Below are 13492 nucleotides of genomic sequence, written 5' to 3'. Positions count from 1 at the left end.
TGCTGGCTAGCATTGTATCGAAATGGGGAGGTGTGTACTTAGGGGACGGGGAAGCACCAGGGTAACAGGGGGTAAAGGTACCCTTCAGCATGCCAGTGGTTAGAGTTTGACGAGGAATTCCTTGGTGGGCAGGGTCTCTTTTATTCAGGTATGTGGGTGCCTTCGCCATCATGGTCTTATAGCAGATGCAGGCTGACTTGAACATAAGGTGGGCCTGGAGGGAAGTCAGTGCAATTCTTTGAGGGTTGGGGTGAAGTGGTTGAGCTTCCTAGGACCTCTGATAAGGTGGGCAGTGGTGTGTGTTTAACTGCTTTCAGGGAGGAGAAGGTGGAAGCTAGGACACCTAAAGCGCAGTGTCTGCGATTTGAATGACCTCTTGGCACCGGCTGCTGCCTCGGTGGGGAAAGGATAACCTGGAAGGGGCTGGTTTACCATCTGGCATGCAGCAGCTTCCCCTGCTCCCTAGAGGTCGATGGTGAATAAGGCCTGTTTACTCAGGGTAGTTAGGCTCACTACGGGTGACAAGTGGTCAACTGTGGATCCAGGACAAGGTCTCTGGTGGGGTGTACTTCATTACAGGTGGAAGGAAACACAACAAATATTTTAAGACATAGTAAACAGTACACGGGTGACAGCAGTCCTGAGTCCCCAAGCTCATTACTTTTTTGCTGCTGTTCGCCCCCCCCCCCCCAGCACACCCCTTCTGCTCACTCACACTACTCCTCACCCTTCCTCTCACTGGCCACTCCAGACAGCTCCCATTTTCGTTCTCTCACTCTCTCAGCCCGTCTCTCTCCACATCCGCTCATATAGATGCATTGTGCACTGTGTGTAGCAGTGATCAGGCCATGCTAAGTAAGAAGTAGTGGCGGCCTAGCACCTCCCCTCATTTTCATAAGTTCTGGCGGCACTCATAGACATGACGTTTTTGTTTGAGAGAAAGAACCTCAAGATATGAAAATACAGGCTCCCATTTCTCCTTGATATGCCGGAAGCCTTGACCTGTCCTACCCTTGTTATGTGCCCAGTGGGGCATGCTTGATCTTCTGCCCTTCAGGGTGTCACTGTCCTTTGTCGGGCAAAATACAGTGTTTGCCAGGCCTTCATCAGGTGATTGGGGTTGGACACAAAATCCATCGTCACTTGACCCTCCAATAGGAAGCAGCTGCAAGCTGAGGGACCCCAAGAGCTTGAGCTGAAAAGACACTCTCTCGGTGAGAAAAGAGACAAAGATTCTGCTGGACCTGGGCCTGCTGCTGGAGGTAGAAGCAACCTTATTATTATTATTATTTATTGATTTATTAAGCGCCTTATGTGAAGTCCTCCATGCCCAACACAACCGCTCTCACACAGGACACAGGTGCACACACACAGCTGCACACCTAAGAGCCCCTGTTCTCTCGCCACTGTTGCTCGCTAGGCAGGAATGCATGGACAACTTCACAATAAAGGCAGCAGGGATTGGTGTGGATTTCATGTTATATCACAAGGCCAAGAACATGAATGGATTGCTATTGACTGTGGGGCCAAAGGGGGCGGGTTCAGGAGAACTTAAAGAATGTGGAAAGGAACCTGGATCTATGGTGCAATAGATAGGTTTGCTCACCCGACAACTGTTTCCAGAATCGGATGACAGCGTACGCGGCCAGTCGTGGAAGTTTGGAAAGCTCTTCAGGCATCTTTACAAATTCCCTCCCAATGGGATTTGGCATCTCAGTTAGGGAGAACGGACATCCACCACAACATTTTGAATTGTGGAAAGTGACCAAAGAAGAGGGCCAATCTCACACATCATCACACCAGTCTATTGAATGTGAAGCATCTCAAAGAGCCATGAACATCACAGCAATATGTTTGATTTAAAAAAAAAATTAAATGTTAAAGGAATATTTAATTAAAAAATTAGAAAAGGACGATGGATTTCGATTTCTAAAGATCCTGCTAGTCGTTGATTATTGTATACTCGAGACGCACAGCAATATGATCACATATGTATATGGGAAACAATGGATAATGATGACATTTTCTAAAGATGCATTATTTTGTTTTCTTGTATTATGCAGATTGTATTTTACACTTGGCGCCTCATGCACTTCCTGCAAACGTTTCTGAATGTCTGCACGTGACGCGACGGTTACGCGTGTGGGCTTGCATTCTACTAAGAGAGAGGACGGCACGTGGCAAGAAAATGCGGCAATCTGATTGCCTGGGAACATGGTACCTATTAACATACCATACGCACATGCAGTCATGCCCTCATGTGGAGGTGGTGGGCAACCAGGAATTGTTCTATTGAACTGGCACACGAGGGCCCCTCACAAGAACTCTCTGGGGGCGCGCACGGAAAAGTTTACAGACTGTACCCTCACTTGAAAAGGGCCTTGTCCACGCAGACGAGCATTCGGCTTCCGGGCGGAAACTGTCAGCGGAGCAGCACTGCCGGGTGGCTTTTGCGAGGGTGGAAGCTGCTTGTCAGCTCCTGAGTGACGCATGCCTACGCAGCAGTTTTTCTTTTGGATAATAGGGAGAAAAGATCTCAACTGCGCTGCACGCGCTAAAGCCAGCTGCGTGTATAATCCGGCTGCCCGTGAGTAGCGCGTTTTAATGGGAATGAAAAAGAATTTAGTTTGAAACGTACAGAATCATGCCCATCGGTCTATATTATATGGCAACATGCCAGAAGATTAATCCATGTTGACAAGAACACATGGAAACAATTAGGTGACCCGACCGATTTAGGGGGCACTTGTGGTTAAAATATGTTCTACTTGACTTCCTGTCAGAACAGATCACTTGGTTACTAACTGTCTGGCTGTCAATCACAGATCCTTTCTTTTTACATACGTTCCAGCTCCACCCAGAAGCCACCCATAGCTGACACACACATCAACCTGAACACACCAGGGACATTATGTTCTACACAAGCCAAACATATGCATGGAAGGCAAGACACATGACTCTCTATGACATAGAAACCTCTGTGGAAATCTGGTGAAGCGGGTTGAACAAGGCCAAATACCGTCTCCTAAAGTCATAGAAAATCATATTAAATGTGTACACTAATGGTCCGGTAATGCTTCAGGCAGCCATCATATAACTCAGAGAATTTGATTTAGACTTCCCGAATATATAGCGGCTCACTGACCCATTCCCCCCTGAGTGGATACTGATGTGTCTGGGTGAGGTCAGTGAACAAGGAGCAGGAACCAGACTGACCCAGGTAAGTGCAAAATAACAGGATGCTTTATTGCTTCTTAGTTACAGGTTACAGAGGTTCGAGGCGGGAGAGCAGGTCCCTGGCATCCATCCTGGTTCCTGTCTCAGCTGCAAGTCCCCTAACTGCCTTTCTTGGAACCCCATGGCTCCCCAGGTTCCAACATACCTCATCACATTCCATGAGGCCTAGCTCTGCAAACACACATACACTTACTCACAGATACAGCACATCTCCTTCCGCAAAAACAAAACAGTTGAGAAGGAACGGCTTTCTACATGCTGGGACAAACTAACAAGAATTTAGCCTAAACTCCTTCTACCCTGTCCTGCCATGCTAGGGTCACGCGACTGCCACTCACGAGCACAAACTTTGCCACACAGGGACAAAATAGATCTACATGCATTCGCAACCCTCAAGGAAACTGGACCTCCTTACACCAGGGACTGCCACTCCCTCGCAACAGGTCTGCCACGCCTGTGTACACTCCTAAGCCCTCCAAGGGCAAAACTCACTAGACAAAAAGCGTCCCAAGCATCCACCTAACTCGACAAAAATTACACATCCAGAAGACAAATTGCACCTCGACAAATTGCACCTCATCCCCTGTACCACAAGAACACATAAAAGAAATGAAAGGTTGATACAGGAATGACTAGCAACACAAAGAACATGCAAAACAATGATGCAACCACACAGGCATGGCGTGTAAAGATGCATAGTTTCCTCGTACTGTGCAAAAACTCCATGCAAGCACAAAAAGAATGGAACAACTAGTGTATGCCAAAAATAAATGTGTTTTTGAAAGGTAAAAACAACTTGGGATGTCTAATATCTCTTACCAGTGTTCTAAACTGCAAATGTCTTATATGAACAGATGTGTAAGCACAAAAGTGATGGGTGGGAGGTTTTGAATGAATCTGAATCACTGGCATTGCTCTGGGTAACCTTCCACACCACTGTTTTTTAGCCCGTCTGCGCCATTGCAAAAGGGGTCCAGGCATATGCAAATCAGTCAGGTACTGCCACCAATAGTAGCAGCCCAGCCCGAACTGCTAGGCCAGGTCCCCTCTGCACGGAAACACAAGCAACCCCAGACATGTTTCGGCCTTGTTGGGCCTCCTCAGTGAGGTGCAGCTTGGTTTCCTATGGCTTTGTCACTCCGAGTGGGACGGGTATACCTACACGTGGGTCCCGTGCCTGCTGGTCCTAGAGACCCAAGCTACTCCTCACTGATGAGGCCCAACAAGGCTGAAACTTGTTTGGGGATGCTTGTGGTCTCGTGCAGAAGGGATGTAACCTAGCAGTACGGGCTGGACTGCCTCTTTTGGGGTGGGACCAAGCCTGATTTGCACATGGTCTTTCCCCTTCTGTAATGGCTTGGCAGGCGAAGAACGATGGTCTGGGGGGTTGCCCAGAGCAAAGCCAGTGGTTAAGATTCACTCTAAACCTTCCAGCCATCACCTCTTTGTTTTTGCTTTGTCACCCCGAGTGGGATGCGTATACCCAGATGTGGGTCCCGTGCCTGCTGGGCCTAGAGACCCAAGCTACTCCTCACTGATGAGGCCAACAAGGCTGAAACATGTTTGGGGATGCTTGTGGTCTCGTGCAGAAGGGATGTGACCTAGCAGTTCGGGCTGGACTGCCCCTTTTGGGGTGGGACCAAGCCTGATTTGCATATGGTCTTTCCCCTTCTGTAATGGCTTAGAAGGCGAAGATCGATGGTCTGGAGGGTTGCCCAGAGCAATGCCAGTGGTTAAGATTAACTCTGAACCATCCAGCCATCACCTCTTTGTTTTTGCATGGTCACACGAAGTGTGATGGGTATACCCAGACGTGGGTCCCGTGCCTGCTGGGCCTAGAGACCCCAGCTACTCCTCACTGATGAGGCCCAACAAGGCTGAAACATGTTTGGGGATGCTTGTGGTCTCGTGCAGAAGGGATGTAACCTAGCAGTACGGGCTGGACTGCCTCTTTTGGGGTGGGACCAAGCCTGATTTGCATATGGTCTTTCCCCTTCTGTAATGGCTTGGCAGGCGAAGAACGATGGTCTGGAGGGTTGCCCAAAGCAATGCCAGTGGTTAAGATTCACTCTAAACCTTCCAGCCATCACCTCTTTGTTTTTGCTTGGTCACCCCAAGTGGTACGGGTATACCCAGACGTGGGTTCCGTGCCTGCTGGGCCAAGAGACCCAAGCTACTCCTCACTGATGGGGCCCAACAAGGTGAAACATGTTTGGGGATGCTTGTGGTCTTGTGCAGAAGGGATGTGACCTAGCAGTTCGGGCTGGACTGCCCCTTTTGGGGTGGGACCAAGCCTGATATGCATATGGTCTTTCCCCTTCTGTAATGGCTTGGCAGGCGAAGAACGATGGTCTGGAGGGTTGCCCAGAGCAATGCCAGTGGTTAGGATTCACTCTAAACCTTCCACCCATCATCTCTTTGTTTTTGCTTTATCACCCCGAGTGGGACGGGTACACCCAGACGTGGGTCCGTGCCTGCTGGTCCTAGGGACCCAAGCTACTCCTCACTGATGAGGCCCAACCAGGCTGAAACATGTTTGGGGATGCTTGTGGTCTCGTGCAGAAGGCATGTGACCTAACAGTTCGGGCTGGACTGCCCCTTTTGGGGTGGGACCAAGCCTGATATGCATATGGTCTTTCCCCTTCTGTAATGGCTTGACAGGTGAAGAACGATGGTCTGGAGGGTGCCCAGAGCAATGCCAGTGGTTACGATTCACTCTAAACCTTCCAGCCATCACCTCTTTGTTTTTACATGAACACATGTCACCAAATAAATTTACTAGTATATTTCAATAACACTGGCGGTACATTGTGTGCCAAAGGAAAATCTACTCCCTCTACTATAAGAATAGGAACTCCCATCCTAATTCTTTCAATACTATAAAACTGGCAACACAAACCCCAACTATAGACTTCACTTTCATAAACCTCATGCTCATAAGACACTCCAACTGTCAACTGGAAACTCACCAGATAAAAATCCACTAATTGATGCTCGCTCAGATGTGCGTCTCATATGTACACTAACATCATCTCATGAAATAACTCCATTCATTGCCTCTCTGATTCAAAACATGACTCATGTATGATAACTACCATGTCTCTCACACTTATTGATCTCTATCATTCCAAACATGGCTGCTCAGATTCAACATGCAACTATCATACATCTCAGCAACTCCAATCATGGCCGCTCAGATTCAACATGCGACACACGTAAAATCAACATCATGGATAGAATTACCCTTATGTATCACAAGCTTCACCTCTATTGAATTATAACTTCAAATTATGAGTGCTTATGCATATCCCCTTGCAACAACTGAAATTGAATTGCCTTTCAGTTGTGAGTGCCAAAGCATTTGTTCCCACACTTTCGGTTTTGCATAAATGTGTTCTTTAATTTTTGTTTTTACAGGATAGTTTAAAGTTTCTCTACACGTGTTTCACCCTTTACAATCCATTCGAAAAGGGATCATCAGGAGAGTGTTTCTAGAAAATAAAGTGTCATACAGTAAACAATACGGTTTTTCAAATACACTAACTCAGCGGATCAAAAAAAAATATAACTTGAATATTCAGATTTCTCTTTTATGGTGCAATAATAGAAAAAATTGAGAGAGAGGGTGGAAAAGGAAAAATAGATATTTTTGCAATATGGCACTCACCAATATTTGTCTTTCATCGGTACTCCGATTTTATAGGTATTCCGTTCAGTTAATTGTTTTGCATTTGTTGTTTCAAATGTGGGTTTCAGTTTCAAAAAGGATTAGTTTAACCAGAAACTGAGAATAAAACAAACATTTTAGACCTCCTTAGTTGATTATTTTAAAGGTCCTGAGATAGTAAATCAATAGCACTTGGCAGAGCAGGGTTAATCAGGCAATGTTCTGTCAGTGAATACCAATTCGCAAATAAAAAACATCCCAATATTAATCATAAACATTGCATTGCTAAACCTTGTGTAAATGCATTACATTTCCCAATACTGTGCATGTCTTCTCTAAAAAAATATATTTACTTTATTAATCGCATTATTTGCATTCTTTGTAAAATCTAACCAGCACTAAATGTACTCATCACTGTATCATTGCATTTCCTAAAGCTACTGTGCAAGTCTAATCAACTCAACTCTAATCAACCTCTCTTCATTTCATTCCTTAATAAACTGCAACATACGACACATTGGCCCTCATTACGAGTTCGGCGGTAACCATGCCACTATTGGCGGCATTTGGCTGCCGCCGAAATCGCGTCGGGGTCCGGGTCCTCGGAATGAGGACTTACCGGGCCATTCCGAGTTCGGAAGGCCCGGTAATTCCTCCCTCCAAGGACCCGGACCCGGTCCTTTCGCATTCCCATTTCAGCCCCCATAGGGCTGAACGGGAATGGGAGAGGGAGCAAACAACGGGCCATTACGAGATGGCCAGTTGTTTGCTCCCTCTTCCCCTCGCGGGACCCGGTAAGCACGCCTGGTTTTCCCAGGCATGCTTACCGTGTCCCGCGAGGGGAACTCATAATGCAGCGGTACGGAGTGAACGGCGCCGGCACCTTTTACGGCGCCGTTCACTCCGTACCGCCAGGGTCGTAATGAGGCCCATTGAATGCATCTATGCATTAAAAAACCAAAGCAGGGGATATGGTGAAGGTCCATCGCTGCAGTAGCTGGTGGCCCTCCTGAAACACCCTGGGCTTTTGTTCCCTCACGGGCTTCGGCCCTGGCGGGGACTGGAGCAGGGGATATGGTGAGGGGGCATGGCCAAGCACTCCGCTGCATTAGATGGCGGCCCCCGTGGGTCAAAATGAGGTGTGAAACACCCTGTGCACTTGTCCCCTCGCAGGCTTCGGCCCTGGCAGAGACTGGAGCAGGGGAAATGGTGAGGAGGCGTGGCCAAGTGCTACAGCATGGCAGTAGATGGTGGCCCTGGGCCAAAATGCAGAGAGAAACACCCCACGCCCTTGTCCCCTCACGGAAAGGTTTTAGTAAACCAAGTTACATTAAATATTGTCAATTTTACAGAAATCCAATTGCAGAAAATATGCCAACAAAAAGAACACTAAGAAACATGGAAAATCTGGAAACACAAAGACAGTATACATGCAATGTGACTAAATTTCACCACAATGTGCAAATCCCCTTACACACCTTGGGAGGGATCATTGTTGCATGGGATAAATGTAATTCGCGAATTTATGACGGGCTGCTGTGCCCCATATTATAATTTAGGAGTGGGCAATTATCCAGCGATAATGACTCCTCCGGTGGTATGTAAGGTTCACTCATTCCCTCTGCAAATGATGGCAACATGGAAGCAAGTAATAGTCGTATTTAAGGCTTTACAGCAGCAGTATTGAAACTGTAGGGCGCGGCCCCCAGGGGTCTGCGGCTGCATCCCTGGGGGGCCCTGAGAGCTCACCATGAAATGTAAAAAAAAAATATATATATTTTTTTTTAGATTGGAAGAAATGGGCAGGGGCGGCTCACATGGTCGGGCTGAAGCATGAAACTGTCTCGGGCAACAATGAAAAAGATGCCTGCAGTTGTAAATGGATATTCATTCCTTTAGTAACAGACTGGGCCTCATCACAACTATGGCGATACAGTAACAACGGTGCCGGTAAGATACCGGCACCGTTGCTACCGTACCGCCACAGTACGAGTTGTGCTCGGAGGTGCCTGACAGCCTGCCAGGTCTGATCTGTCAGGCTGTGCGGCACACCCGAGCACAGCTCGTCAGATGCACCGGCACCCTCCCCATTCCCATTGAGCCCTATGGGGCTCAGATGGGAATGGGGATCTAGCGGTACCGGCACCCGCGAAAGGGCAATTACCAGGTCCGCCTAACTCGGCATGACCCGGTAATTGCCCATTTGCGGGTGCCGGACCCAGATGCAACTCCGGCGGCAGCCGTGCTGGTTTTAACAGCACAGCTACCGCCAGGGTTGTAATGAGGCCCACTGTTTCAATAAATAGTACCTAAGGGGCTGCTTTGTGTTAAAATGTAAGTAAATTGATATATATTCAGCAATAATGGTCAAAATTACTAACTGCATAGTGAAGTAACTCATAAAACTGGCCCACATTGGCCAAAATGGTGGCTCATTTTGACTGGCCCACACTAGCATTTTACATTTTTGGTACAGGCATTGCCCTATAGGCCAGTCCAAGCCTGGCGGCTCATCCATAATGGCGAGGGGGCGCCCACCCAGTGGCCCCTCACCCATTATGGAGGAGCTAAGGAGCCAGCCCAGTGAAACAGTGAGCACTCCCTCAGCTGCTTTTATTTTCAGCTGAGGGAGTGCTCCTGGGCTGGCTGAACTGTCAAAGGGACTTTGGGCCTCATTACGACCCTGGCGGAAAGTGACTGACCGGACCGCAACAGCGTAAATAGCGTTTCCGCCATTGCACGAAGGAGCAAAGTGCGGCTAATTACGACCCATCGGGCACGAGCATTACGCCATGGCGGAATCCGAAAGGCTGCGATGGCGGAAATGACCCCAAAACGGCCCTTACCGCCGCCGTACGCTGCACCAGGTGCAATACCGCCACCCATCTCAGCGGTCACCGTAATGAGCGGACACCGTAATGAGCGGGCACCGTAATGAGCGGGCACCGCAAATAACGGGCACCGTAAATATACGGAAACGGAAGTAAAAGCATGTGGCCGGAACGGGAAACAGCACGCCGCACAACTATAAAACCGAATCCCAACACAACCATTAAAAATCCGACCCTGACACACATCCCAACCCCTTAGCAACCCCAGTTAAAAAAATAAATATGGGAAAGGTAGCCAAGAAAGCGTGTGATCGCAAGCGGCAGGTCCACTTCTCCCGAGAGGAACTGACCGTGCTGACCGAGACCCTGCAGGAAAATGCCGCCGTCGTCTTCTCCAGTCAAATGACCAGGACGGCCCTTGCCAACAAGAAGGCCATATGGGCCCTGGTGGCACAGCGCGTAAGTGCGGTGGGGACAACACCCCGCACGCCACAGCAATGTCGCAAGCGGTGGGACGACCTGCGGATCCGCGTACGCAGCATACTTTCTGCGAACAGGAACATCGCCACAGCTACCGGGGGGGGATCAGAGTCGCCCATCAAGTTGACCCCCTGGGAGGATATCTGCGCCTCCACCATAGGAATGGAGAGCATAGAGGGAGTCGGAGGGATGGAGAAAGGAGTGCCGACATCCGGAGAATCAGGTAGGTTGGCCAAGAGAAACAATGCGAAATCCACAAAGCACGAACATGTGCAGTACCATGTGACCCCATAGTGCAATACATACTTTGCCCTGACAGCGCCCTCTAAAAGTCAGAAAGAATAAACAAATTAATCAAGATGCCATAAACAACCCCTACATGTGCAGCATGCACCCCCTAACTGCAGTCAGCCAAATGAATGCATCCTCAATCCACACGAAAATGAGACCACCTCCAAGGCCCAGTCCCAAATCACCCTCATGTACCACCCCAATGCATATGATACGTTGCCATTCCAAATCCCACAGACCCATAACTAACGCTCGCCCCTCTTTACTCCACCACAGGGTCCGATACCAACGACGAGCTGCAGGACACCCCGACCAGCACGCCTGCAAAGAGGGCCAGGACCAACGTCCCAAGAGCCTCCACCTCAGGTGCGAGGATCAAGACACGGCAGCAGCAGGAATCAAGTGGCAGCACACTGGAGGGGACTGCAACAGGCACTCCAGCAGCCAGCAAGTCCACAACCCCAGAACCACAGGTCCCCCCAAAGAACGTATCTGATGGCACTGCCTCTGGTGGTAGCAGCACCATAGGTGACACAGCTGTCATGCCAGCATGCTCCGACACGGAAAACAGTGCTGGCGACGTAGGTACCATCCATGACCTTTCCCAATCCCCCTGCATGTCCCATCCCCTACACCATGACGAAACCACGCAGGGGCACCCTGAAGACGACGACTGGCCAACCCCCACAAGTCCTGTGCCAAGGCAACATGTGTTGAGCAGCCCCCCTGTCACACCACCGCAAATGTCCATGGCCCAGCAGAGGCAACAGTCCCTCGACCTGCTGATCGAGCAACAGCAGGAAGTGTCCACGCTACTCAAGGACCATGCAAATGAATGCGGGGGTTCCAGGGCAGCCATGGAAACATCCACTCAGGGCACAAATAGAGAAAAGTAGTGAGAGCCTCAGGGGAGAAATGGAGAGAAGCACCGAGAGCCTGAGAGCACAAATGGAGAAAAGCACCGAGAGCCTGAGGGGGGAACTGCATGCGACGTCCAAAGACGTCTGTGCTGAACTTGCTGCTGTGCGCCGTGTGCTCTCGGAGCTCTCACAAACCCTCAGAGACATGCATGGACGCGAGCAGGCAGAGTCATCATCCGTGGCAAGTTCCGTCCAGGGCAGCCCCCAACGCAGATCTGGCAGGAACCTGCGCTCCACGGGCAGGGGTGCCCCTGATACCCGTAGAGGGGGCTTGCAATAGCGTCTACCCACGGACAGCATGCATATTTGGACACTGGTGTTGGGGGGGGAGGTAGTAGGGTGGAGGGGGTGTGTTGGGCTTCACTGGGTGGCGGGTCCATAGGGTGTATAAATCAAATCACATTAACAATACAGTACTTCATTATCATCCAATGACATGTGTGGACATTGATATTTGCGTACGAGGCCCTCATAGGCGTACAGTCCACAATGTGCCCGTACTACACACACACACAGTGCCACAGGTCCCCTTTCCATGTAATAGGCACCATGCGTGGTTGCTAGAAGCATGCATCTATGATGCTCTGTCGGATTGCACGTGCATCCTGTGCCTCATGGACTCCTTGAGGTGCCTCCACATCCCCACCCTCATCATTATCATCTTCAGGTGCATGCAGTACAGCGTCAGGGGGCATGGGCACATTCCTACGTATGCACATGTTGTGCAGCATGACACATACCATGACCATCTTAGAAACCTTCTCATGGCTGTACATGAGTGCCCCGCCAGACCTGCTGAGGCTGCGGAAACGAGCCTTCAGTAGGCCGAATGCCTGTTCAATGACCACACGGGTACGTGAGTGGGCATGGTTGTAGTCCTCCTCATGCTGGTTCTGTGGGTTCCGGATTGGTGTAAGGAGCCATCTCTTCAGTGGATACCCGGCATCACCTGTATGAGACGAATAAAGGGTGTCAGTGGAATGATAGTGCTAAGTAGCCCCCCCCCTTCCTGCAAGGTCATTGACGCATCAAATGGGCCACGATGTCATGCATGGAATGAGACTCACCGAGTAGCCAGGATCTGTGCCCTGCGTGTCGCTCCATGTAGCGTGGTATTCTTGTGTTCCTCAGGACCATAGAATCATGGGTAGATCCTGGAAATCTGGCACTACAATGCATAAAGATCTTGTTGGAGTCACACACCATTTGCACATTGATTGAATGAAATTGTTTGCGGTTGTGGTACTGGACCTCCATGGCATGTGGGACAACCAATTCAACATGGGTGCAGTCGATGGCACCAATGCAACCCGGGATGCCGCCAAGTGCATGGAATCCCACTTTTGCGTTGGTAATCTCCTGGTACGTGCGTGGTAGTGTGATGTGGTCGTCGGCGTGCTTCAGGAGGGCATCGTGCACTTGGAAGAGTGTCCGTGAGAACAGTGGCTGTGAGATGCCATGCAACTGTCCGACTGTGTGCTGGTAGGTGCCTGTGGCCAGGAAGTGGAGTACAGACACCACCTTCAGTAGGGGTGGGATGGCGGTTGGGCTATCTATCATGCTCACGAGGTCAGCATGTGTCATGTCCACAATGGAGATTATGGTGTCCCGGTCCAAACGGTAGAGGGTGTGGATCTGCTCAGCAGTGAGGTTGAACGGATGAGCTCGGAGGCGTGGGATTGCGGGCCGCCTGCGTGGTGGTAGTGGCAGTGCTTGTGGGCCTTGCTGACCCTGCCTTGCCCTCCTCCTCCTCCTTCTCCTCCGTCTCCCCTGTGCGCCCGGTTGTTGTACCTGTTGTTGTTCGTCGTCTTCTTGTAGTTGTAGCACTTGCAGTGCTATCTGGTCCCCCAGGGCCAACATCGCTAGTCCTGCCGGTAGCATTTTGGAGTGCGAGTGGTTGTGGGAGGGGTTTGGGTCTGCTATATATGTGCTGTCGGCCTGTATGGCCTCCACCTGTGCTGATTGAATGAATCTGTGGCAGATGCAATCCCTTCTGGCCGAGCACGTCCCGCACGTAAGGCTGCATTTGGCCGCATGGCATCTTGGGATAGGAATCATGTATCAAA

At 49.9% G+C, this 13492-nt stretch overlaps 1 protein-coding gene across 1 annotated transcript in view; it reads right to left on the bottom strand.

Moving 5' to 3' along the window:
• The window catches only part of PHACTR2 (phosphatase and actin regulator 2), a 951421-nt gene that overhangs the window by 769987 nt on the left and 167942 nt on the right, over positions 1-13492 (bottom strand). The gene's annotated exons all lie outside the window — the stretch shown is intronic.

The sequence above is a fragment of the Ambystoma mexicanum genome, chromosome 4q (genome assembly GCF_040938575.1).
Source record: "Ambystoma mexicanum isolate Mex_15411 chromosome 4q, UKY_AmexF1_1, whole genome shotgun sequence".
In the NCBI taxonomy this organism is placed as follows: domain Eukaryota; kingdom Metazoa; phylum Chordata; class Amphibia; order Caudata; family Ambystomatidae; genus Ambystoma; species Ambystoma mexicanum.
Note: the sequence above shows the minus strand (reverse complement) of the source record. Positions and strands in the feature narration are given on the sequence as shown.